Source organism: Polyodon spathula, chromosome 10 (assembly GCF_017654505.1).
Source record: "Polyodon spathula isolate WHYD16114869_AA chromosome 10, ASM1765450v1, whole genome shotgun sequence".
NCBI classification, from domain to species: domain Eukaryota; kingdom Metazoa; phylum Chordata; class Actinopteri; order Acipenseriformes; family Polyodontidae; genus Polyodon; species Polyodon spathula.
The window spans coordinates 16959803-16983773 of NC_054543.1; the positions used below are offsets into that span (position 1 = coordinate 16959803).

At 40.6% G+C, this 23971-nt stretch overlaps 1 pseudogene; it reads right to left on the reverse strand.

The window, feature by feature from the left end:
- The window catches only part of LOC121321669, a 58581-nt pseudogene continuing 34610 nt past the window's right edge, over window positions 1-23971 (reverse strand).

Consider the following 23971-nt stretch of genomic DNA (forward strand, 5'->3'; position numbering starts at 1 on the left):
CTATTTTAAAGAATGCATGAAGCTATCAAGGTTATATTCAGTGTCGTATTGTTCTTCACTCCAAAGGTCTCCAAGATTGTCAAGGACAGACTTTACTGATGTCTTTCCTGATGAACCTGAGGATTCACCCTTCTCCGCTTTGTTGTCCTAAACAAAGAACAAAATATATCATCAGCTTTGTTATATATCAGATAGATGCAGAAAGAAATTATTTTTCGGCCTGCAGAACATTAAACCATTGACTAGAAATCAGAACATTTTACTTCTGAATCATTGCTAGCATTGGTAATATCAGATCAACCTTACTAATGCACAGGACCACACAGTTCTAAGTTGCACACAGGCAAGCCTGCAGGTGCCCAGGCCAGCCACAGGGGTCTCTGATGCGTGGTGAGCCACGGATTCCCCAGCTGACCTAAACCTTCCCTGCCTGGGCAGCGCTTGGTCAATTGTGCCTCGCCCCCTGGGAACTCCCGGCCACGGTTGGTACAGTGACACAGCCTGGATTCAAACTGGCATCCTCCAAGCTATAGGGCACTACTTCGGAGCATCTTTATTTTGGTTGTACTGTGGCATTAAACAGTGCTGGGTGGTTACACAGTTCTTAGTTTAAAATCCTAATCAATGCCCCTATTAAAAAATCCACTGAACAAGAAGCCATTACAACCTTCTCAAGAGTAAAGAGGTTGAGTAGCTGGTCTGTCTTCTGAAGGCTGGCGTTCTCTTGGCTAATCACAGTGTTGGCTATGCTCATTTTTAATTTCTGAAGGCCCATAATCTTCTCTTCCAACGTCCCTCTTGTGATCAGCCGGTACACATTGACAACACGTTTCTGGAAGGAAGGCAAACGAGACTTGAGTTATAGTATTGCAGCAAGTTGCTTAAACTATAAGCACTAAACTGAAGGTTTAATGTGTTGAGGTATCAAGTAGTAGGTAACCTGTAAGCTCAAATGCAACAATGGAGCAAGGAGCAGTTACAGTAGTCTTTCAAGTCTCCCTTTTGCATAGCAGTCTGAGCAAATCCAACATTTAGCATGAGCTTATGGACACAATATAAATAACTCTTTGCAGTCCATTTATTCAGCACTTGTCAGGCGCGTCAGGTCCAATTTATTTTCATACACGCTGTTTATTTTACACTCGCTGTTCAAAATATAGATTTTTTTGGAGTAAAACAGGTTTAAAAGGCATTGAATTGCAAAAGGACACTCAGTACTGTATCTACAGCCAAGCCCCACCCCTTGTTCACTGTATTTTTCACTTAACTCTTGACATGCATACTGATAAATCCTCTCCTGATCACTCGTTTTATAACCAAACTCCTCAATAATGCGATCTATAACATCTCAAAAAGCTCTCCAAATGTCCATGATATTCTTTGAGCACTGGATGCAGAAGCAGCTAACTCCTTTGTTATGTCCGTGTTCTCTCTGTACCGCATTGGGCTATGAGATACGCCCTTTTTTTCGGTTTCACTCAGCTCCTATCGGTCTCACTCGGCCACTGAAAAGTTTTCTCTGCTTTTTCTGGAGAAAAAACGACTAGAGACCTGTGCTTTACGTCTTTTTGATGATGTTGACAGGGTCCAACATTGGACTGAAAATGGAAAATTGTAATGTCGGACCTGGTCCGACATCGGACCGCAAATGGTTAATTAGGCTCACAGGAAAACATGGAAGGGTAAAATAGGGACTTTAAAAACAACCATCACTTAAAGTATTGATGGCTTCAGTTCTCATTTTGAATTTGTGACCAAGCCATTTCCCTCAAAGGCAAAGGTTCTGAAAGCATTAAAACAAGGCATCCAGCAACACCTGTTTTATATTACAGAAACCTGTTTTACAGCATCATCTCTGCCAGCACTATGAAACCCCACAGGACTACAGCAACCAAACTAACAACATTTTTATAAAATTATGAAAAAATCAAATGAATCTGTTCAGAAATGTAATGTCAAAAATAGCAAAGTTGATATCCATAGCAGAATTGGCTGTGATATTTCCATTTTTTAGTTATGATGTGGATGTAGTTATGAGTTTAAACTACAGTTTATTCTTGCAAGTTAAGGGTTAAAATATTTTTTTCCAAAAAAATAATTAAATTAAAATAAAGCCCCTAGTGTCAATGGCACTCTAAGTTTGCTTCACAGTTGCACTAGTACCTATCCAATACGATGCGCTCGGTCCACGGCCTGCAGGTCTCTCATTGGGTTCCAGTCATGTTCTACAAACACTACAGTGTCGGCCCCTGTGAGGTTCAGACCCAGCCCTCCCACGAGTGGTGAGCAGGAACACATCGATAGAGGGGTCATTATTGAATCTGGAAACAAGGAAGAGATTCAGTCATGGACCATTTTAGGAACTTTGACCAGAAATGTATTTTAGTTTCAAAATGCCATACAAGAACATTTATAAGGTCAATAGAAGTGAAAGGAGAAGGCAGTTGGGATTTTTCATTATTGTGAATTACCATTACAAAGCATGCAATCCAAAAGATTATTTAAACAAGAAACACAGGTAACCTAGGATTTAATGGAACATAATTCCTTAACAAATCCTAATGCACAGTCTCACATTGGTTTATGCTGTTCCAAAGATAAATCCTTCATCAGGCCAACAATATCACATGCTAGATGCATGCTTACCGTGGCACAATGGAATGCCTCTGCCAGCCGGCACACTGCCGTCCAGCCTCAGGTAGGTGACTGAAGGCAGGTGAGCTTTCAAGAGATGGTGCGCCATGATGTCCAGCATGCTTTTGAGCTGACAGAAAATCAGGATTCAGTGCTGAGCGACAACAGCCTCTGTGCCACCCTCTATGGCGCCTCCATTTCCCAAACCACAGTCCAAGAGAAGCTGGGGGAGGAGGGGGGAGAGTAAGTTACAAGCAAAACTGAACCAGACTTCTGTGGCACATTACAGAACAATGAACTTTGTCAGATCAGAGGTATTCTTTCACTGAATCACCAAGACAGTGACCATTAGTTCTAAACCCTTCCACTTTAGTTTTTGAATCAAAAGCAGTTTAAGATATTTTGCAGAGCTTACAAAAACACAGACAGAATCAATTATAACTTGCTGGCCTTCCAGATGGTTGCAGCAAGTTCAAAAAGCTGCAGCCAGAATATTTACTCACGTCTACCTGTCATCATTCCCTAGTTTTACGATCACTACTTTGAGTTCCAGTGAAGCACTGTATTGATTTTAAAAATGTTGCTCCTTACTTGTAGAACAGTAGACTGTTCTGCTCCTCCCTATGTGTGCGTGTTATTGATTCCTTACAAACCGCCATGATTTTGAGATCTGATAAGAAGTCTTTTGGTAACTGCAAGAACTTTAAAAACCTGTGGGTCGAGGACATCTGGTTCTTAAGCTTCTTCACTTTGGAGCTTTGGGCTCTGTTCAGAATGCTGAGTCAAAATGGTATCTTAACTCGAACTTACAGATTTTGTTTAACTTGGCATTTTACTAGTCAGCAGTTTAGAGTTATTTTTAGTCTTATATTTTTGAAAAGCTGCTTGGGATGTTTGTTTATAAAGGAAGCTAATGCTATATAATAAAATTGGTATTATAACAGAGTAGGAAGCACAACTCAGAATAAATGACCCCATTATTAATAATACATTTTGTAACCGAGTTACATAAAAAATGCTAAAATAAAAGTGGTCAGACAAAGTAGCCATTAAAAAACGACCTACACTTTAGCCAAAATGATCAATCTTCATAATAAAAAAAAAAAAAAAAAAAAAAAAAAAAAAAAAAGAAGATTCAGGGCTATTAATATCTTACTAATATCTCTCTTTTTGCAGCCTGAAAAGTAAAACAGCCCTAGCTTTTCATTCATTCATTCATACTATATTTAAACAAGTTTGTTTTTAAGTGGAAATTCACTATCCCTGTGTTGTGAAGCGTAACAGCTGAATAATTACAAAAGAGAATTTTTCCTTGGTAAAATGCAGGAGGGCTATGTGATGAATACTAATCCAGTCAAGTAAAAATTAACGCATTACAGACCTCTTGATCACGGCCGAGAAATGGATTTGTTCCAACATGCCAGAAAATTTAACTAACACTATATAGAAAATTGCCTCCATCATTCCAGTGTGAAAATTGACCTTTTCAGCCACTATATTCCAATTCCAGCTCGAGTTCTGTGCAGAGCATGAATTATTCAAACAATACAGCCTAGTGCTGGGAAAACTAAATTTATAAGAGTCTGATGACAAACTATTCTATAAAACATCACAACCATCTCCTTATTTTGACTGAATAATATCTCTTATCCTCTGAAGAAGCTATAAAAACACTATATTTGAAGACCATGATTTATGTATAGTGGCAATCTTTGAATCTTCATTGTGTGCAACTAGATACACGCAACTGTCTCAAGTTCATGAAATAGCATTCTTCAAGGATGTCTGAATTCATACATTTCTACTAATGGGTATACAGATTTAAATACAGCAATTTATTGCCCTTTTACCATTCCATTTCCTTTTATGTTTGCTACCAAATAAAGTAGCTTTCAGATCACAAAAACCTTGTTTGGGTACTGTCTGACAAAGAATCTTCAAGAAAAACAAAAATTGCTTGAAAGAAACCAAACACACACACACACACACACACACACACACACACACACAAAAATCCTTTCCATCCTCTGTAACTGATATTGTATTGAGATTTAACAGTTGCAGAGCTGATAGAAATTACAAGTGACACCTGTTAACTAAAGCAGAAACAGCAAGTGGACCACAACACAAGATTTAACAGGTAAGACATGTTGCGTTGATGAGAAGAGAACACATGTTAAAACACAAACATCTCATTATAAAGCAACAAAACAGGCTACTTGTCATGTGTTCCAGGTGTCTTTAGCTTTTCGTTGTCTTCTGGTGCAGTAGCAGTAGACAGCGTGTCATCGAGGTCGACCTTCGCTCGAGATTTGGCAAAATCTTCATACAGTTGAATCTTCATACAGTTGAATCTTTATATTCAAAAAAGGAAAAAAAAATACAGTTTACTTAATTTCACTGTAAATCATATCTTTAGAAATATGTTTGGATCACAAAAGCGATGAAACAGCCTGTGTTTAAGCCATACGTACTCAAAACCTGTATGAAACTTCAGGGCAGTCACAAAACCACAGTAATTTTGAATGGTGCAATGGGGAGTATTGCATAGTTAAACAAATACTGTTCAGGAATCCCCAGGCTTAATGAATTGCAGGAAAACCAGATCTTCAACAACCAGCTGATTCCAGGTTTAATTTAGTTATTACACAAAAATTATGGCTGGGCTCTATTCAGAAATCTAGAGCCTGGAATGATACCAATATAGGAATGGCCAGGAAGAAAACCACTATTTTTAATGACGTGGGAAGAACATTAATACAAGTGTACACAACATTACACAATGTATAGCATATGAGCTGCATGAAAGTTTTAATGCTACCCAGTTACCTCAGGAGTTCAAACATATTTCGAGGTTGCGCTACACTGGCATTTTAAAAACCCATGCAGTCTGTAAATCTGCAGTTCATGATCAAAATGCTTCTTGCAGTATATTCCATTTCAATAATATAACCATTATATGCATAAAGATAATCTAAATAATAATGATATTATTATTATCCTATTGTATCAATACTGGCATAATCTTGCACTTAACTGCTCCACACTTTGCTGTATTATATTACTGCTCTCAATTAAAATGTTTTCTGTATCTTGACCTTGCGTTTACTCCTATAGGTAACCATATTCACATTTTTTGTAATTGCTCTTATTTGAAATTGTTCTTATCCATTTATTGTACTTACCGTATTTGCTTGACTGTAAGTGTAAGAAATTGAACCCCAAAATACAATCGTGGGGGGGGGGGGGGGGGGGGGGGGGGGGGGGGGGATAATTGACTAATACACAAGCAAAACCCCCCCTTATGTCAGCAAACCTTTAATGTCTGCAAAAGTCATGGCCGGTGTGTGGTTACTGCAATTCTCGTATTTACCTAGTAGGGTTTAGGACCCAGGGGAACCCTGTGGCAGATATGTATTCCGTGCGGAAGGCAAGTTCACATACAGTACTTAGCCATACATTTTCAAAAGTTGGCAGGTATGTAATAATAATAATAATAATAATAATATCTTGAGCGGAGTGCTTCTGTGGAAACAGTACTTCCATTGACATTGTTGTCAGCATATCCTTGTTGCCCTCATTGCCACAGCAAAAAGATACCCAAATCTTGCCCTCACAAAGGTGGATTTGACTTTCACTCAAGCAAATATGATACTACTTGCTCTTAATGGAGTTTACTCTGAAGCAAATATTTTTACTATAAGTTTAACTGATCTTAGTCAAAATCACTCTCGAACGTAATATACTGTATTTATTTTCTCTACTCTCACATCTTGTAAAGTGCTTTGTGATGGTGGTCCACTATGAAAGGAGCTATATAAAAATAAAGACTATCATTATTATTATTATTTGATTTTGCTCTTACTACTGACTATTGTATTTTAAAACTGCTCTTATCTGTAATGTGATATTTTGTAACAACGCCAAGTCGCCTTGGATAAGGGAGTCTGCTAAGAAATAAATAAATAAATAAATAAATTAAATATGACCTACACTGAACAAAAATATTAACACAATATGCAACAATTTCAAAGATTTTACTGAGTTACAGTTCATATAAGGAAATCAGTCAATTGAAATAAATTCCTTAGGCCCTAATCTATGGATTTCACATGACTGGGAATACAGATATGCATCTGTTGGTCAGATACCTTAAAAAAAAAAAAAAAAAGGTAGGGGCGTGGATCAGAAAAGCAGTCAGTATCTGGTATGACCACCATTTGCCTCATTCAGCGCGACACATCTCCTTCGCATACAGTTGATCAGGCTGTTGATTGTGGCCTGTGGAATGTTATCTCACTCCTCTTGAATGGCTGTGCGAAGTTGTTGGATATTGGCGGGAACTGGAACACGCTGTCGTACACGTCGATCCAGAGCATCCCAAACATGCTCAATGGGTGACATGTCTGGTGAGTATGCAGGCTATGGAAGAACTGGGACATTTTCAGCTTCCAGGAATTGCGTACAGATCCTTGTGACATGGAGCCTTGCATTATCATGCTGAAACATGAGGTGATGGCGGCGGATGAATGGCACGACAATGGGCCTCAGGATCTCGTCACGGTATCTCTGTGCATTCAAATTGCCATCGATAAAATGCAATTGTGTTCGTTGTCTGTAGCTTTTGCCTGCCCATACCATAACCCCACCGCCACCATGGGGCACTCTGTTCACAATGTTGACATCGACAAACCACTTGCCCACTCTGCCATCTGCCTGGTACAGTTGAAACCGGGATTCATCCGTGGAGCACACTTCTCCAGTGTGCCAGTGGCCATCGAAGGTGAGCATTTGCCCACTGAAGTCGGTTACGACGCCGAACTGCAGTCAGATCGAGACCCTGGTGAGGACAATGAGCACGCAGATGAGCTTCCCTGAGACGGTTTCTGACAGTTTGTGCAGAAATTCTTCGCTTGTGCAAACCCACACGATCCCGAAGGTGAAGAAGCCGGATGTGGAGGTCCTGGGCTGCCATGGTTACACGTGGTTTGCAGTTGTGAGGCCGGTTGGACCTACTGCCAAATTCTCTAAAACGACTTGAGACAGCTTATAGCACAGAAATGAACATTGAATTCTCTGGCAACAGCTCTGGTGGACATTCCTGCAGTCAGCATGCCAATTACACACTCCCTCAAAACTTGAGACATCTGTGGCATTGTGTTGTGTGACAAAACTGCACATTTCAGAGTGGCCTTTTATGGGATCTTTTATTTCAGCTCATGAAACATGGGACCAACACTTTACATGTTGCGTTTATATTTTTATTTTGCATATTTACATTCAAATGTATGTAGGGAATATGGATTAGGTCTGGATCGAAGGTCAGAAATAAACAGTTTCTTTTGACATAACTGTGCATCACATATGCATGTTCCACAAACATAAAAAATACAATAACTTGACATTTTATGCATGACTATGTACAGTATTTTTGCATTCATGTATGGAGAACTTTATAGAACTGCTACAAAATGGTTCTGTCACATCTAAGCCAAGGTCTAGACAGGTTTAATATAGACCTGCTGACATTTCTGAAACAGTTAAAAAAGGTCCTCATAAGATACAGAAGGCAACGGAAACGGAAACAACTGGGTTTAAGAGAACACTGCCCCAGAGTACGCTGCTGAACCAGGGAAAGGACTATGACAGGTGACAGCTGCATGTGAGTCTGCAGCCACGCCAGGGCTCATTCATTGTCTTTCACATCTGGAGGCCTGGGTTCCATTCCACGCAAGTAAAATTAGTTTGATGGTTTACCCGGACTGTCATAAAACCACTGCAGTGTTCAGCACAAGTGGTGCTACGGTCCTTGTAAATAACTGCAGTTGGCTATTTGTATGAGATATTAGGACACAATTTAAGTCAAGCCATCAATCATTTTCATCGCTTGAATTACAGGTTTTACATTAATGAGATTAATTTCAGGCTACAATATAAGAAATACGATTATGGAAAGAAAACGTGTGGTGTGCATATGTCCATTCTTAGGTTTGAATCAGCCCTGATACCCACCTGTAATGGACTGAGACTGCAGTAATAATCCTGAATGATCTTGGGTGGGAGATCCTGAAGGACATCCTCCTTCATTCTTCTCAAAAGGAATGGCAAGACTTGGCGATGTAATGCTTCCACTGCAAGAACACCTTAACAAATTAATAAATTATGAAACACCATTAATACATACAATATTCTACAGGCATTCTTGACACATTCATACCTGCTAAAAACAGGTGGCTTTAGCACACATCCTTTTTTTGCTTGTCATTATGGAGAATTAAAAAAAAAAAAAAAAGAGGAGTAACCACCAAGGTTTACCTCTTATTAGCAGTACAAACATGCCAGCCCTTTGCGCTAAAGATCTATTGGTTTGTATTTCATCTTACTTTAAAAAAAGGCAGATATCAGGACTTTTTAAATACAACAAATCAAATGGGAGTTTGCTGTTGCTTCCTGGTACATAATCACTTTGAAGCCCAGAAAGATTAAATGTTCTATAGTGTATTTTATACAAACCTGCATATTCTAAAAACAAGCAAAACACAGTAATAACATTGCCAGTACAAACTAGATTACCACTAACAGTGATTTGCTTTCTGTGATTTGTTTCTAAAAACAAACTGACAGACTTTACTTAACCATTAATCAGGGACTACTACATAACCTTAAAACAGGGTGGACCAAGATTCAGGGTCTGAAACCAGACGGAAATGTTTCAACTGCCAGGGAAGACAGACAGCCCTTTACAGGTTACCTGCCTCCTGCTCCCTAGAGGAGCTCCGGACATCTCTGGTTGCCAATATGGGTTTCCCATAACGGGCTGCGAATTGGCATTCAGTGCCCAAAAATCCTGGCATCAGGTAATCAAACAGGGACCAAAGTTCCAATACATTATTCTATATATAAAAAATAAATAAATAAAAAAGGGAACATCAGAATTTCTCAAAGTACAGTAATACATTCAAGGTTCTCCTTTGTCCTTTAAGGAAGTTTAAACTTCCAGGACCAGAATTAAAATACAAGCTGTAATTATGACAGACTCAAGATGGAGTGTATTGAGTTTCCTTTAGCGCTCTGAAATGCTTATCCATGCTGCTTATGTTTTTTTTGGTACCAGTCACATCTCAGAATATTGACAGCATAGAAGATCCTCCTTCCACAATACATCTGCAATGCTGGTGATAAGGCTGAAAATTGTTTAACTGCACTGGCAATTTGTAATGAGATTTTTTCAATTGCATTATGCAGGACTATTGGAAATTCAATGCCAAGTTCAAAAATACAAAAATAAACCAAGTTACCGCCAATCACACTGATTAAAGAAACCTTGTTAAATTGTTTCTCTACCTACTTTTTAAACTGTACGCATTGCTTAAATTTCACAGTTCGAACCGGTTTTCTGAAAGACTTGCAATTTCCATTCAAAAAGATGCTGTCTGTTAGCAAAACTTCAAACAAGCAGACTTCCTCTAATGTTTCTCAGCATTGCTGGAGACTGACTGTTTTATTATAATGGCAGCCGGTTTGAATACACTCTCTACACATTTGGTCTGCAGCTGTCCTGCTGTAGTTACCTGGATTGGTGTTCCAGAAAGAATAATCCTATAGTTGGTTTTTCCATTCTTGATAACATGGCCTTCATCAAGAATACAATAATTAAATTGAATATTTCTGAAAAGAAAGAAAAACATGTTATCATAACCCTGGTTCCCTGAAATAGAAATGTAACCATTGCCTAATGGATATTTAACCTTTATTACCGTCTAATCTGAATAGATGTATCAAAACTGCACGCAATGTGTGTGACACAGTCGCACCCACCCCCGAGGGCATAAAAAGATTGCTGACACAAACAGTCACAATTTTTCCTTCAAGCCTGCTGCAATCATAGATGCAGTGACGTTGAAGGTTAATGGCTACATTTCTATTTCAGGGAACCAGGGTTATGATAATAACTGAACGTTCCCTATCAAGTATAAAATGTAACCATTACCTAAGAGGTATGAATACCAAAGCTGTTGCAAGGCAATATTGCAGAACAACTAGTATGCTACATGGATAAGCCAACAGCCACCTTGCGTGTTACCATTAGAAACCCCAGTACAAGTAGCTAGGGCTAAAAAATGTGATCTTCCAAATGTTGCAAATGCCCTTGACAAATGCGCCTTGGAACAAAGCCCATGAAGTCACCATGCCCCTGGTGGAATGGGCAGTGTGCTTTTCTGGAGGTGGCAAGTTGGCTCGCTCATAGGCATATTAACTGTGTCTGTGATCCACCTTGATAGCCTCTGTTTAGACAGCTTTTCCATGGGACTTAGCCCCATAACAAACAAAAAACTGCTTGACTGCCTCCAACTCTGATTTCTGTCCAGATAATAGAATAGTGCCCGTACAGGACAAAGCGTATGGAGCTGTTGCAGGCTAGAAAGGAGGCGGATGAAAACCATCAAGTTCCACCATCTGGTTAAACTGGAATGCCAAGATATTTTTTGGAAAAAAAAGCAGGATTGGTGCGAAGCATAACTTTCGTGAAAACACCCTCTGGCATTAGCAGGAGCCGGCTGTGTCGGTCTTTGAGGCTGTTGGAACCGTGGTCTCCAGTTTGGTGCAGGTCTAAGTACTGGAGGAAGCTGCTTGGGAAGCAGGAACACCAGTTCCTTTGTAGACTCTCACGCACCGTGCGAGCGCTGCAGCATGTCATCTACTGCAGGACCAAAAGTGTGCCCCGGAGTAATGGAAGCATCTAGCAATAGTGTCTTGTCCCCGTCAGCTATACGTGCTTGGGACAGCCAGAGCTGCCTTCTTGCGGCTACTAGTGCGCAAGGTTCCTGCCAATTGCAGTGGTACATGGTACAGTGCTCTGTACACAGTATGGTGCAATGGTACGGTACACTACCGTTGTGTTAACTTCATTCACTAAGAACGGTGGTAGATCAATGATCTACAGTTACTGAAGAAGCAATATACAGGGATGCCCACCTGTATAGCTTCTGGCTTAACCAAACGCAGCCCAAAGACTGAAGGAAGCCCGGTATCAAAGCCCCAGACAGCCTTTCGCAGTGGCACTACAAGCAGAGACCAGAGCGACAACAAAACACTGCGGGAAGGAATGCAAGCAGTCAGACCTGAAGCAGAGCTGAGCCCCGTGGCTGCTAGTGAATCGACAAAGGTAACCTTATTCGTTGTACAAAAGTACCCACGGGAATGGAAGCAGGTCTTTGGGACCTACAGTTACCACAGAAGAGATATAGGGATGCCCACCTACAACGCTTTTGCCTAACCAACAGTTTGAAAACTGTGGAAAGTCTACTGCTATAGCCTACCAGTCTTCACACTAATATTATGCAAACAGACCTTAATGTGGCAACAAGACACTCAGAAAAACAGCAAGCAGCTTGACCCAGCTTGTCTCGGTCTAACGCAGGACAGCTGAGCCCAGCAGCCGTGTAAGTATTTCTGTGAAAAAAACAAAATACAATGTTTCCTCACACAATACAGTAACCAAACAATTACCGTTATTTATATACATATTTATATATTTATATAACAAACTTTTTTTTTTTTTTAAAGCTTCAACTGAAGCCAGCAGCTTAAGAGAGAGCAGAAGTAGCCAACTTAAGGTGTTCGATTACAGGAAAGGGGCAGCAGAGTCGCCAGCTTTGCGCAGGGCACAAGGCCGGTGAGGGAGTTACACAAAAAAAACCATGGTTGAGTGAATAAAACACGAAGTAAAATTACTGTAACATGTAATAATCGCAATAAGTGTAATACAGAAGCAATAAATCAGATATAAGTGTGTCACTTCTCATTCAGAGATCTCTCTCCTTGCTTCAGGTCGGGGAAAGAAAAAATGACAGTGTCAGTAGTCTTTTTATGTCCTCGGAGGAGGGCGCGATGGAGTCATGCGCACTGCATGCAGCTTTGATATATCCATTTAAAGGTTAAATACCCATTAGGCAATTGTTACATTTCGTACTTGATAAGGAACCTTAGTTAGGACACAATCTTTGGAGATGCTAGAGTGAGAATCTGAGAAAGATAAATTGAAAATGATTGTACCTGAAAAAGTCAATGTCGTTTCGTACAACATCATAAGAGGCTACCACAAGGTTGTCCTTCTTCACCTGGTGCTGTAACCTGGAAAGCAAATACATGGAAACTCCAATTACCAGACATACAGTGAGAGCTCCAATAGCCTGGCATTAATAGAGTGCAGTTGCTATATACACAGACATTATACATCTTTTGGATCTTATCAGCCACCTAGGCTCGATCACTCATTGTCCTACATGGTATTCTGAGCTCAATACAGCTGCACTAGTTGGACTTCATTCTCAAGACCTAAATTTTCCATTTCTTCATTATTTTAGAAGGGCAATAACAATTCATATTTTCCTTTCATTGATGTTCAACTTCCGCTTTTCTGTATACTGAACTTTTAATGTGTTGTAGCCTTCACTGTTTTTTATTTAAAAAAATAAATAAATAAAAAAGAAGGAAAAAGAAGCAAGTCTGGGTTAGACTGTGTACTGCTAGTAGTCCTTTTCTATGGGTTGCAACAAGTCTACTGAGGAAATTGAATTGAAGGATGGAGATCCACAGGCCTTCAACAACATTACCCGACAAATGTTTTGACAGTCAACAAGCTGAAATTGTCAGTGCAAGCCTCAACCAATTAGAGCAAACACGTCTGTGACACAGTGATGCTTCTTCAAAGAAATTGCAAGTTTGCATACCAAGAAAATTGATCGACTTGGAAGGTCTGTTTTCAAGGCCAATGTTGCTTCAAAGACATTGGATCAAAGAAAATGGATCCAGTTTCTTTGACAAGAACACACCTTTAAACCAGAAGCATTTTCTTGCATTTAAAAAGATGGTGTTTACCTTGCCCTCTCAGTGGGAGGTCCTATATAGTGCAGAGGAGTCAGATATTCTCTGGAGCAGAACTTGCCTACTTCATCCACCCAATGGCCAGTCAGTGTTGGAGGGCAGACAACCAGAGATGGGAGAGGGCTACAGTCGGCTGCCTTGGACTTTGAGTATTCTTGAGCCCTTCCAACCAAAACAAAAAAAAAATATGAAAACTTGTGTGACACTTGACTTAGGAATTTTCAAGTCTTTGTGTCTTCACTGCTTACCTGAGGTAGTAGTCTCCAGCCAGTATACAGATGGATTGCAATGTCTTTCTCAATCCCATGTCGTCACACATAATTCCATGTAGCTTATATTTGTTGAGAAAAGACAACCAGTTCACACCATCCTTGGGAAAGGTGAAATCACATTATCCCAAGATATTTTTTTGCACATGTTTCAACATAAACAAACAATGAAACAAGAGAATACTTGCTCAACAATCTCACCATTTAATATGACCAAAAAACCTGCTGGTATTTCCTGAGCTCTGCTTTAATTGGGACAGGAATTTTGTAATTCTCCAACTTTCTCCCATCTAAAAGCTGTTCAAGGAAGTGACACTCCTTGGCTTTTTGCCGGATTAAATCCTCAGACATATTTGGGGGATTTGGAATGCCAGCCTGAAAACAAAATCCAGTTCCCAAAATGAATGACAGGTGGGATTCTGCACTAACTGTAAAGTTTAAGTCTTTGAACAGTAATGTTCAAAGACTTAAACAACCAGACAGACTCACACTCTTCTTAAAGAATTCTTGAGAAACAAAACAATAAAAGGTAAAAAACACTTAATTCAAACCCCCAAGTAAAGGTCCTGGGAATAAAGATTAACAGTTGGAAGCAGCATTAAAATCATTCTAAAACCAATACCAAGGCTCCTGAAGCCACATTTCACTATATGTATGTTATGTAAATGCATTTGATTCTCTACCTGTCAGCTAGGCATGCCAAGCACATTTATTATGCAAACAGGAAAAACTGTCTGAACAATGACAACAGGATAAGGACAGTCACACATGATTTCAACAGAACGCTGGACAATTTTCTTTTTAATACAAGTGAGCATAGGCAGTGTTAATAGCTGGTGGAAGGTAATAGTTTAGCTTTAACCTTTTACTTTCTAGGGTAGGTTCCCATACCTATTTCATGCATATTTTCTCAATGTCAAATATATAGGACACTGGCAGCAAAGCATCCATTTCAGTTTGGACCAATTCGCTTCGGCTGTTCTAATTTATGTTAAGCCAATGAGACATTTGAATCTTGAAACTTGCCTTAGGAGGGATAAATGATTGACAGACGATCCGCAAGGTTTATAATTTAGGTTAAGTACCCCATACAGGTTAAGAATGACATATTTTAAAGGCCGTCACTAAGATTAAAACAGAACTCAGGTGTTTCATGTAAATGTATTTTAGTATTTCTAAATGAGGAACTACTGAGTGTTTAATAGTTATGGATGATATAAAATCAGTAGAACAAATGGCATTTGGAAAATGCATCTATATTGAAAACTTCATTGGGGTTTTTACTAGCACTGCACCAAGATGCATTTAATTCCAGTACAATTCATCTATCAATACAACCCTTAAATAGGCAGCTAAAGCTATGAGATACTGCCATCTGCTGGTGGAAAGTTGACATTTCACCATAAACTGTGATTCAAAACCACAGCTTAACCAGCTGCTCAGATGTACCTAAAATCTGCAGTGTAATTCCCGTTTATAAGTCTTTAAAATATCTAGTCTTCTATAAACAAAGCAGTCACCAAAGATATTTAAGTTGTGTGAATCACCCGTCACTGTAACCCATGCTTACTATCACCACACTGAATTGTACTGGACAGAATATGATGGGAGTCAATGGGGACAAGAGTCTGATATGTCACTTTGGTTACTGACACTCATGTTCACATCAAATCACATTAAATCAGCTTATTTTTGTCTTTGTACTGCTGGTGTGTTTTACACTACACATTGAAAACAAATGTTATTACTGAACACTATTGTACTCAATACAATACCAAGTATTACATTTCAAGCTCAGCAACAAAAGTGGCATATTTCTTGTTTCATCCCTTCTGTGTTTTTAAATACTGGTTTGCCAGATCATTGGTGAGCTCCTGATAGTCAGCTCTTAGTTTCACCAGTCAGATTTGCATTCAAACACATATAAAGCTTGGTTAAAGAAGAAATTGTAGGGCATCAAGTTTTATAGAACCACTAATACAGGAAATACAGTAATGTCACATTGTAACCCATTATTCCTTAGGCTTCACATGAGTACATTAAAGGGTTTGAACAGGAGTATGACCTACAATTCAGACAGTTTCTGGATCAAACAGGAGCTTGAAATAACCAGAGAATGTTTTTATCATAACCCTGTTTCCCTGAAATAGAAACATTAACCATTACAAAATGGGTGTTTCCTTTAAGACACCTGAACTGAAAACTATACCAAAGATTCTCGCTAGCGTAGGGTGGCACTGGTGAGGCTCCGCCCCATACTCATAAACAGCAACAACTGTCGTCATTTTCTTCAAGATTACGACCACGAACACTGCGACCCCGAAGTTAATGGTTAATATTCCTATTTCAGGGAACCAGGGTTATGATAATAACCTAAAGTTCCCTTTCAAGTAGGGAACATTAACCATTATGAAATGGGTGAGTATACCCAAGCTGTCGGAAGGACATGGCATACAACCCAATTTACAAGCCAGTAAGCGCTTGTGTGGCAGTAATGTTCTAACATAACATTAAGATGGACTCACCTCTAATGTGAAGGGGACTGGGAAGCCACACTAAGTACTCACGTGCCAAAACCAGGATTCTGCTGGTCCGCGACATTCAGCCGATAGAACCTGGCAAACATATGGGAGGAAGCCCACACCGCTGCACTGCATATGTCCTGGATAGAAACACCATGGAACAACGCCCATGAAGTCGTCTGACCACTGGTGGAATGGCCGGTGAGCTTCTCAGGCGAGGGCAGATTAGCCAGTTCATACGCAGTCTGTACTGTGCCTGTTAACTATTTGGACAGACGCTGCTTAGACAGAGTCTGTCCCTGGGACTTAGCCCTGGAGCAAACAAACAGCTGCTCTGACTACTTCCAGCTTTTAGTCCTCTCCACATAGTATGCCAACGCCCGCACTGGGCAAAGCATATGGAGCTGGTGCTCCTTGTCAGATTGGAAAGGAGGGGGATGAAAAGCCTTCAATTCCACCGACTGATTAATGTGGAAAACCGACATGGTCTTCGGCAGGAAAGCTGGGTTAGTATGAAGAATAACCTTCATTCTAGCCTCTGAAAAAATCAGTCAAGCTTTTGACGTTGAAAAATGCCTGCATTTCACTCTACTGCTTAGCAGAAATAATGGCAAGCAAGAAAGCTGTATTAAGACAGGAATTTGGAGCTCAGCTGAATGCATGGGCTCAAATGGAGGTTTGTTAGTGCACTATGCACTACATTTAACCTCCAGCGAGGAACTAAATCACTTCACTGGTGGCCTAAGCCGCCAGGTGCCTTTCAAAAATTGCCCCGCCTAGGGAGGCCAAATTGATTTTTACATGGCACACCGAAAATGGCTGCCAAGCAGACCTTTATAATTGCAGTACAACTGCCATAGGGCATGTTGTGGGTTCAGACGAGACAAGCACCACGTCTGGAACACGCCTCACTTGTACACATACTGGGAATGGGTGGAGGCTGCCCTGGCATTTTGCAGGGTGTCAATCACCCTTTTTGATAACCCCAGACAGCTCAAATATAGCCGTTCAGGGGCCAAACCCAGAGCTGCAGGCTCGATGGGCTGGAGTGCCAGAGTGCCCTGTGTCTGACAGAGCAGGTCATGTCAGCAGCTGCATCAGGGATGAGAACCAGACTCTCCTGGGCCAGTAAGGGGGTATTAGGATCAGCCTGGCCCGTTCTTGTCTGATCTTCTCCAGACACAACAGCAGCAGCGCAAGTGGTGGAAACGCGTACAACAGACCTGCTGGCCACAGGTGTGCCAGTGCATCTATTCCGAGGTCCCTCTTCTCCCTTTATGAAGAACCACAGGGAGCAGTGTGTAGACTCTTGAGGCAAATAGGTCTACTTCTGCCCTCTCAAATCTCTCCCAAATGAGGCTCACAACTTCGGGATGGAGTCTCCACCCTGTTCACCCTCGCAGGTCCACAGCCCAGTTGATTACCCCTGGCAGATGAACTGCCTGGAGTGAGAGGAGTTTGCTTTTGCCCACAGCAGACGTTTGTGGGCCACACGGTGGAGACTGGGTGACCGCACATCATCCTGGTGGTTTATGTAGGACACTAGAGTCGCGTTGCCCCTGAACCTGCTCCAAATATTCCTGCAAGGACAGATACACTGCCTGGAGTTCTAAAATATTCATGTGGCGATCCTCCCATGGGGGCTGCCACACCCCATGTACGCCCCTGCCATTCCACACTCAGCCCCAACCCATATGCAAAAAACCCACTGGGAGGGTATTTGATGCTGCTGCCATCAAGCCCAGAAGCCTCTGGAAAACCACTACTGGTAGTGCCCTGCCAAGCTGAAACAGCTCTAAGCAGGCAGTTATTCTCAGCACTCTGTTGTCGGACAGAGTTGCCAACATGCGTCCTGAATCCAGGCACACCCCCAGACAGGTTACTACCCGGGTGGGTGTTAGCTGGCTCTGTGCATGGTTTACCTTCAGGTCCAACCGATGTAGATGGTTGGTGATGAGCTCTTTGGGTCTGTGTGCCCTTGCTGGAGACCAGATAATTGAGAACTTTGATGCCTCTGTGTCTCAATGGGGCTGGTACAGCCTCCATGCATTTCGTAAAAATGTGTGGGGCTAGAGAGAGACCGAAAGGTTAACATAACTGGTACACTGTTCCCTGAAAGGCAAACCTCAGGTATTTACTGTATGCTGGTTTTACTGGGATGTGGAAATAGGCGTCCTTCTGGTCGACTGGTGAATCAGTCGCCTAGTCTGATGGACTGCAACAACCTTTGCGAAGTCAACATCTTGAACAGTCTCTGACAGGTTCACCTGTCTGAGATCGAGGATCAGTCTGAGGCCACCATCCCATTATGGCACCAGATACTACCTGAAGTAGAACCCCCCCATTCTTGCTGAGGGGGTGTACTATGCAAATGGTTCGCTTTTGTAGCAGAGCTGCTACCTCCTGAGCTACCTGGACGGCAGCTTGTGGGTCCGTGACAGTTGTTTTTGGAAGAGAAAGGAAGAGGGCAGTGTTAGAACTGGAGCTAGTAACCAGTTTGCACAGTGAGGAGCACCAAGGGTCTGTGGTGCACTGTTTCCAGTAGTCTAAGTGGCTTCTGGAGAAAAAACCTTAGGCCTGTGGCAGCAATATCCTAGGGCTGCTGCTTCGCCTGAGGCGCAGCCTGTGTCTTAAAAGCACGCCTGTCCCCGCGGAAAGCGGTAGAAGGTTATCTCTGGATGATGCTGTCCGAAAAAGTAGCAGCCTGTGCTGCGATGGACCCGATAAGACGAGCCTGGTAAGCTACAAGGATGCTGGTTGTACCTTCCCAACCTAGCAGAGAAAGCACTAGCTGTACAGTGCCAATAGAAAGTCTACACCCCCTTTAAAAAATATTCACCTTTTGTTGCCTTATAGACTGGAATTAAAAAAAAAAAAATTGTTTTTTTTTTCATTTATCTATACATCCTACCCCAAAACTTCCAAGTGAAAAAAATATTCTAGAAATTTGTAGAAACTTAATTAAAAATAAAAACTGAAATAGCTTGGTTGGCTAAGTGTCCACCCCCCTTATCATAGCAATCCTAAATTAGCTCAGGTGTAACCAATCGACTTCAAAATCACACACCAAGTTAAGTGGCCTCCACCTGTGTTAAATTATAGTGATTCACATGATTTCAGGATAAATTCAGCAGTTCCTGTAGGTTCCCTCTGCTGGGTAGTGCATCTCAAAGCAAAGACTCAACCATGAGCACCAAGGCGCTTTCAAATGACTATCCTTGAATATCCCTTGGAGCACGGTCAAGAAGATTATTAAGACGTGGAGAGTGTATGGCACCACTAAGATCCTGCCTAGATCAGGCCGTCCCTCCGAACTGGATGACCGAGCAATCAGAGAGGCTACCAAGAGGCCAATGGCAATTCTGCAAGAGCTACAGGCTTTTATGGCCAAGACTGGTCAAAGTGTGCATGTGACAACAATATCGCAAGCACTCCACAAATCTGGCCTGTGTGGTAGGGTGGCAAGAAGGAAGCCATTACACAAGAAAGCCCATTTGACTCCCGTTTGAAGTATGAAAACAACACTCAGGAGATTCTGTAGCCATGTGGATAAAAGTTTTGTGGTCTGACGAAACTAAAATGGAACTTTTTGGCCTAAATGCAAACCGTTATGTTTGGTGCAAACCCAACACAGCACATCACCCAAAGAACACCATCCCTACTGTGAAGCACGGTGGTGGCAGCATCATGTTATGGGGATGTTTCTCATTGGCAGGGACTGGGGCACTTGTCAGGATAGAAGGGAAAATGAATGGAGAAAAGTACAGGGAAGTCCTTGAGGAAAACCTGCTGCCCTCTGCAAGAAAGCTGAAACTGGGACGGACGTTCACCTTTCAGCATGACAACGACCCAAAGCACACAGCCAAAGCTACACTGGAGTGGCTAAGGAACAAAAAGGTAGATATCCTTCAGTGGCCCAGTCAAAGCACTGACCTAAAATGATAAAATGTCATTCGCCTCCGCTAACAAGGTGGCAGCAGTAGTTTTATTTGCATTACGATTAGCAGGTCACTCGTGATATTTGCATCGTCCCTTTGGTTCACAGCCGCAGCCAGCCTCCCGCAATAACATTTCAAAGCTGCGCTGGGCTATGCATTTCCGAGATTCTGTGCAGCACTATGCAGAACTACAGAAATCTGCGCTATAACAACAAGACCAATGTCTCAAACAAGACCCGCCACTGCGGCAGGATAGTCTACTTATTATCAATGTAGTTATGTTTAAACTAGTTGTAACAGTATTCCAATTTTCTTAGGTAAGAACTCCACATGTGTAATAATCATTGGAAGCTTACTTGTGCAATATCGTAAATGTAAATCCAATAACATGTGTTAGTTTTTTTTTTTGCTATACATATTTTATTTATCCGGTTGAAAAAATAAACGACTCATCTCTGCTCTTAAATAATAACCTGTAGTACATGTTTGTGTTTTAAGCAAAAGACCGATTATTTTCCAATTCTATTTGCCATCAGCTAAACAAAGTATTTCTTTGTTTGGATATTTATTTAATTTTATATGTTACAATACAAACTACAGCACCATGTCATTTTGAGCAAATAATAGATCTTAATACTGTTGTAGTATAACATTGAGAGTTTACAACTTTAGTTTTTTTTTTTTTTTGTTTTTTTAATTATTATTCTTATTGTCTTTATAAAAAAGAAACGTACCAATTTATTTGGCATAGTAAAATACTAAATACCAAATGTTTAAATCATTTTAAAGAAGTGTGTTTTGTTGGTTTGATTTTTGTGAATTACGATAATTTAAGTGATTTACATTAGTCTTTATTCTTTTGAGCCTTTATTTGATAACTTGCATGATGTACTGTATACCATGATATTAAGGTTACCACGTTTTTTTTTTTTTTTTTTTTTTTTTTTAACGGTTTTCATACCGTGAAAATTTCATACCGTCCGATCCCTATGGGGTGGAGCCTCAGCAGCAGCACCCTGCTCTAGCGAGAATCTCTGGTATAGAGTTTCAGTTCGGGTGTCTTAAAGGGAAACACCCATTTTGTAATGGTTAATATTCCCTACGTGAAAGGGAACCACTTCCATTGTGTTATTAAAATTTAAGCAAGAATACTAAAGTACTTTGTTCAAAATACAGCCTCATAACTGCTAAAACCTACGTAGCTGTTCTTAAAAGTTCATGCAAACAGGCCATTGCAAGGGGTACCAAAGCCTTAATTCGAGAATATCCCAAATGAAGGATACAAGCCATTGCTTCAATTGCTCCCTCTTGCTTGGTGTTGTCATTAATCGCTCCCAGCCATGGAAGGACACTCTCCAGAAAGACGTTCATGGTTTCCATGGTAGCGATTTTGCTCAGGTCACCCACGCATCGCTCAGCCATGTGTCTAACAGCCGTGTATGGGTGCTGTAAGCATTTACAAAGATCTGGCAGGTACTACAGCAGCTAGAAGAGAAATAGATTACACTATGTAACACAATTTTTGTTCCTGGGTAGCAAGTGTTATTTCCTAATTGCTTATGCCTCAAAAGTATAGAAAATGGCTATTATTCCCCACAAACTTTGCTTTTGTGACGAGGACAGTGATATTTCAAAATATCACTATTTCTAATGGGAAAATGGGCAAATGTGTATCTTTTCGTTCACATAAAGTCAGAAAAAAACAACATATTAATCCAAATTAACATGTATTTATTCTAAAGTAATAAAAAAATATGACTACAAAAGATTTAGAAGTAAATTTTCCAAGAATTACGATTATACTGTAAATACAGTATAATCGTAAATCTCGAAAAACTACTCACTTCTAAATCTTTTGTAGTCATTTTTGTATTACTTTAGAATAAATACATGTTAATTTGGGTTTATCTGTTGACTTATCAGTGATTTAATGATGTCTGCCACCGCTCCCCAGGCCTGTACAGTCCCCTCCCTGATCTCATGGACCTGAGCAATAGAAAGCTCCATATATATATATATATAAATAAAGTGTCAAGGAGTGCAAGGTCCACTGACGCCATGGCAGGGAATGTGGAGGCTGCCAGCGCAGGGCAATCATTTTCTTGGCAGCAGTAAGGACAGCCAACCAAATCTGCTTCTGCTGCAGAGACATATCAAGTGATGAGTCATCATTCAACAAAAGGATCGTAGGGGAACAAGGAATATTTTTACCAAGATTATACAAAGTTGAACAAACACAAAATCCCAAAATAAAGCCACAGTTGGGCATTCCCATACCATGTGATAAAAGGTGCCCATAACTCCCTGGGGACAAAGTACACACAGCTGGGTATCAATACAATCGGGTTAAATATATTCTAATGATGAAATTAAAATGGATCAACTGGTGATTAGAGTTTTTGGAGGTACGGCTCAGATTAACCCAAACAGTATCCCAGGAAATGTCTTCATTTGCAGAAGGTATGTCCCAGTTCCAGCACCCTGCTTCCCTGTCAGTCTGTGAAGAGCCCTGCACAGTAACATCTGCTGGAAAACTGAACAAGTCTTGTTGCAGTTAATATTTTTAAAACAGGATGCTGTGTGCCACAATGTTTAATTTCACACTAAAATAAAATTCACTTCAGCATTTCTCCAAAGGTAATTTCAACTGGGAAAAAAAATCCTAAGTACACCATGTTTCTGCAACACCATGCAGCAGTACAAGGTTACAAAAAATACAATGATGTTATCAAATCAGCCCCCCCAAAAAGGTATTCCTGAAACACTTAAAAAACGGATCCATTTAACACAAAAGAATTAGAAAGAACAGCATTTTACAAAAACAGGTGAACAATTCAGATGTCGCTTACTAGATTTGCTATTGTAGTTTAAGGGTCAGAAATAAACCTAGAATTGTAAATCCCCTCTTACCAAAGGATGAAGTTCAGAAGACATTGACCCTGCTGTGATTTCCAGTACTTGTAATGGGTTTACCAGCTTCTGGGCTGCACCATCCCCCTTCTCCAGCAGCATCTCCCCATCTGTTCAAAAGATTTAAATTTCAACAAGTTACCAGCCACCCCATTCCCTACATCAAATGGCAACACCTAGGCTGCCCTCCTATCCCAGCACTATTTCGAATGAACCGCGAATGGACTGAACAATAGTCTTTGCCAAGCCAGGTACAACTATAACTCCACTTAATTAACCTGAGATAAAATGTTTTTGCATCAATGTTTCAAGTAGCGTGGTCTACATTATGCTCTACATATAATATTTAATGCAAAGTTAGTAGTAACATACCAAAATTCTCTACATCAATTGAGCTCCTTAAGGGTCCAAACATAGAGTCCCATAGATGTGCCAGCCCTCAAATGAATTCTGAACCAAAGTGCTGCGCTATAGTAGTGGGAGTAAAATCTGCCCCTCTCCTTTGCGCCAGGCATGGCGGCTTTACCTAAAATAAACATAGAAAAGATAGTAAATGAAACACATTCTAAATAGAGGTCTGCTCGGGCCTAAATTTAAAACCTGATCTGAACCCTACCAAACAAAATCCGAACCCGACCCGAGCTCTTTGAAATATTGATATGCCTGACCTGACCATCTCCACAAATACAGTACATTCCTAACATATGCTATTTTAACCAAGTACCTTCAGTGCAGAGTATTCCTGGTTTCCAGTTAAAATGTAAATAAAAAAACAAAAATCTCATTCACTTCCTTTCCTAGTAATCCAACA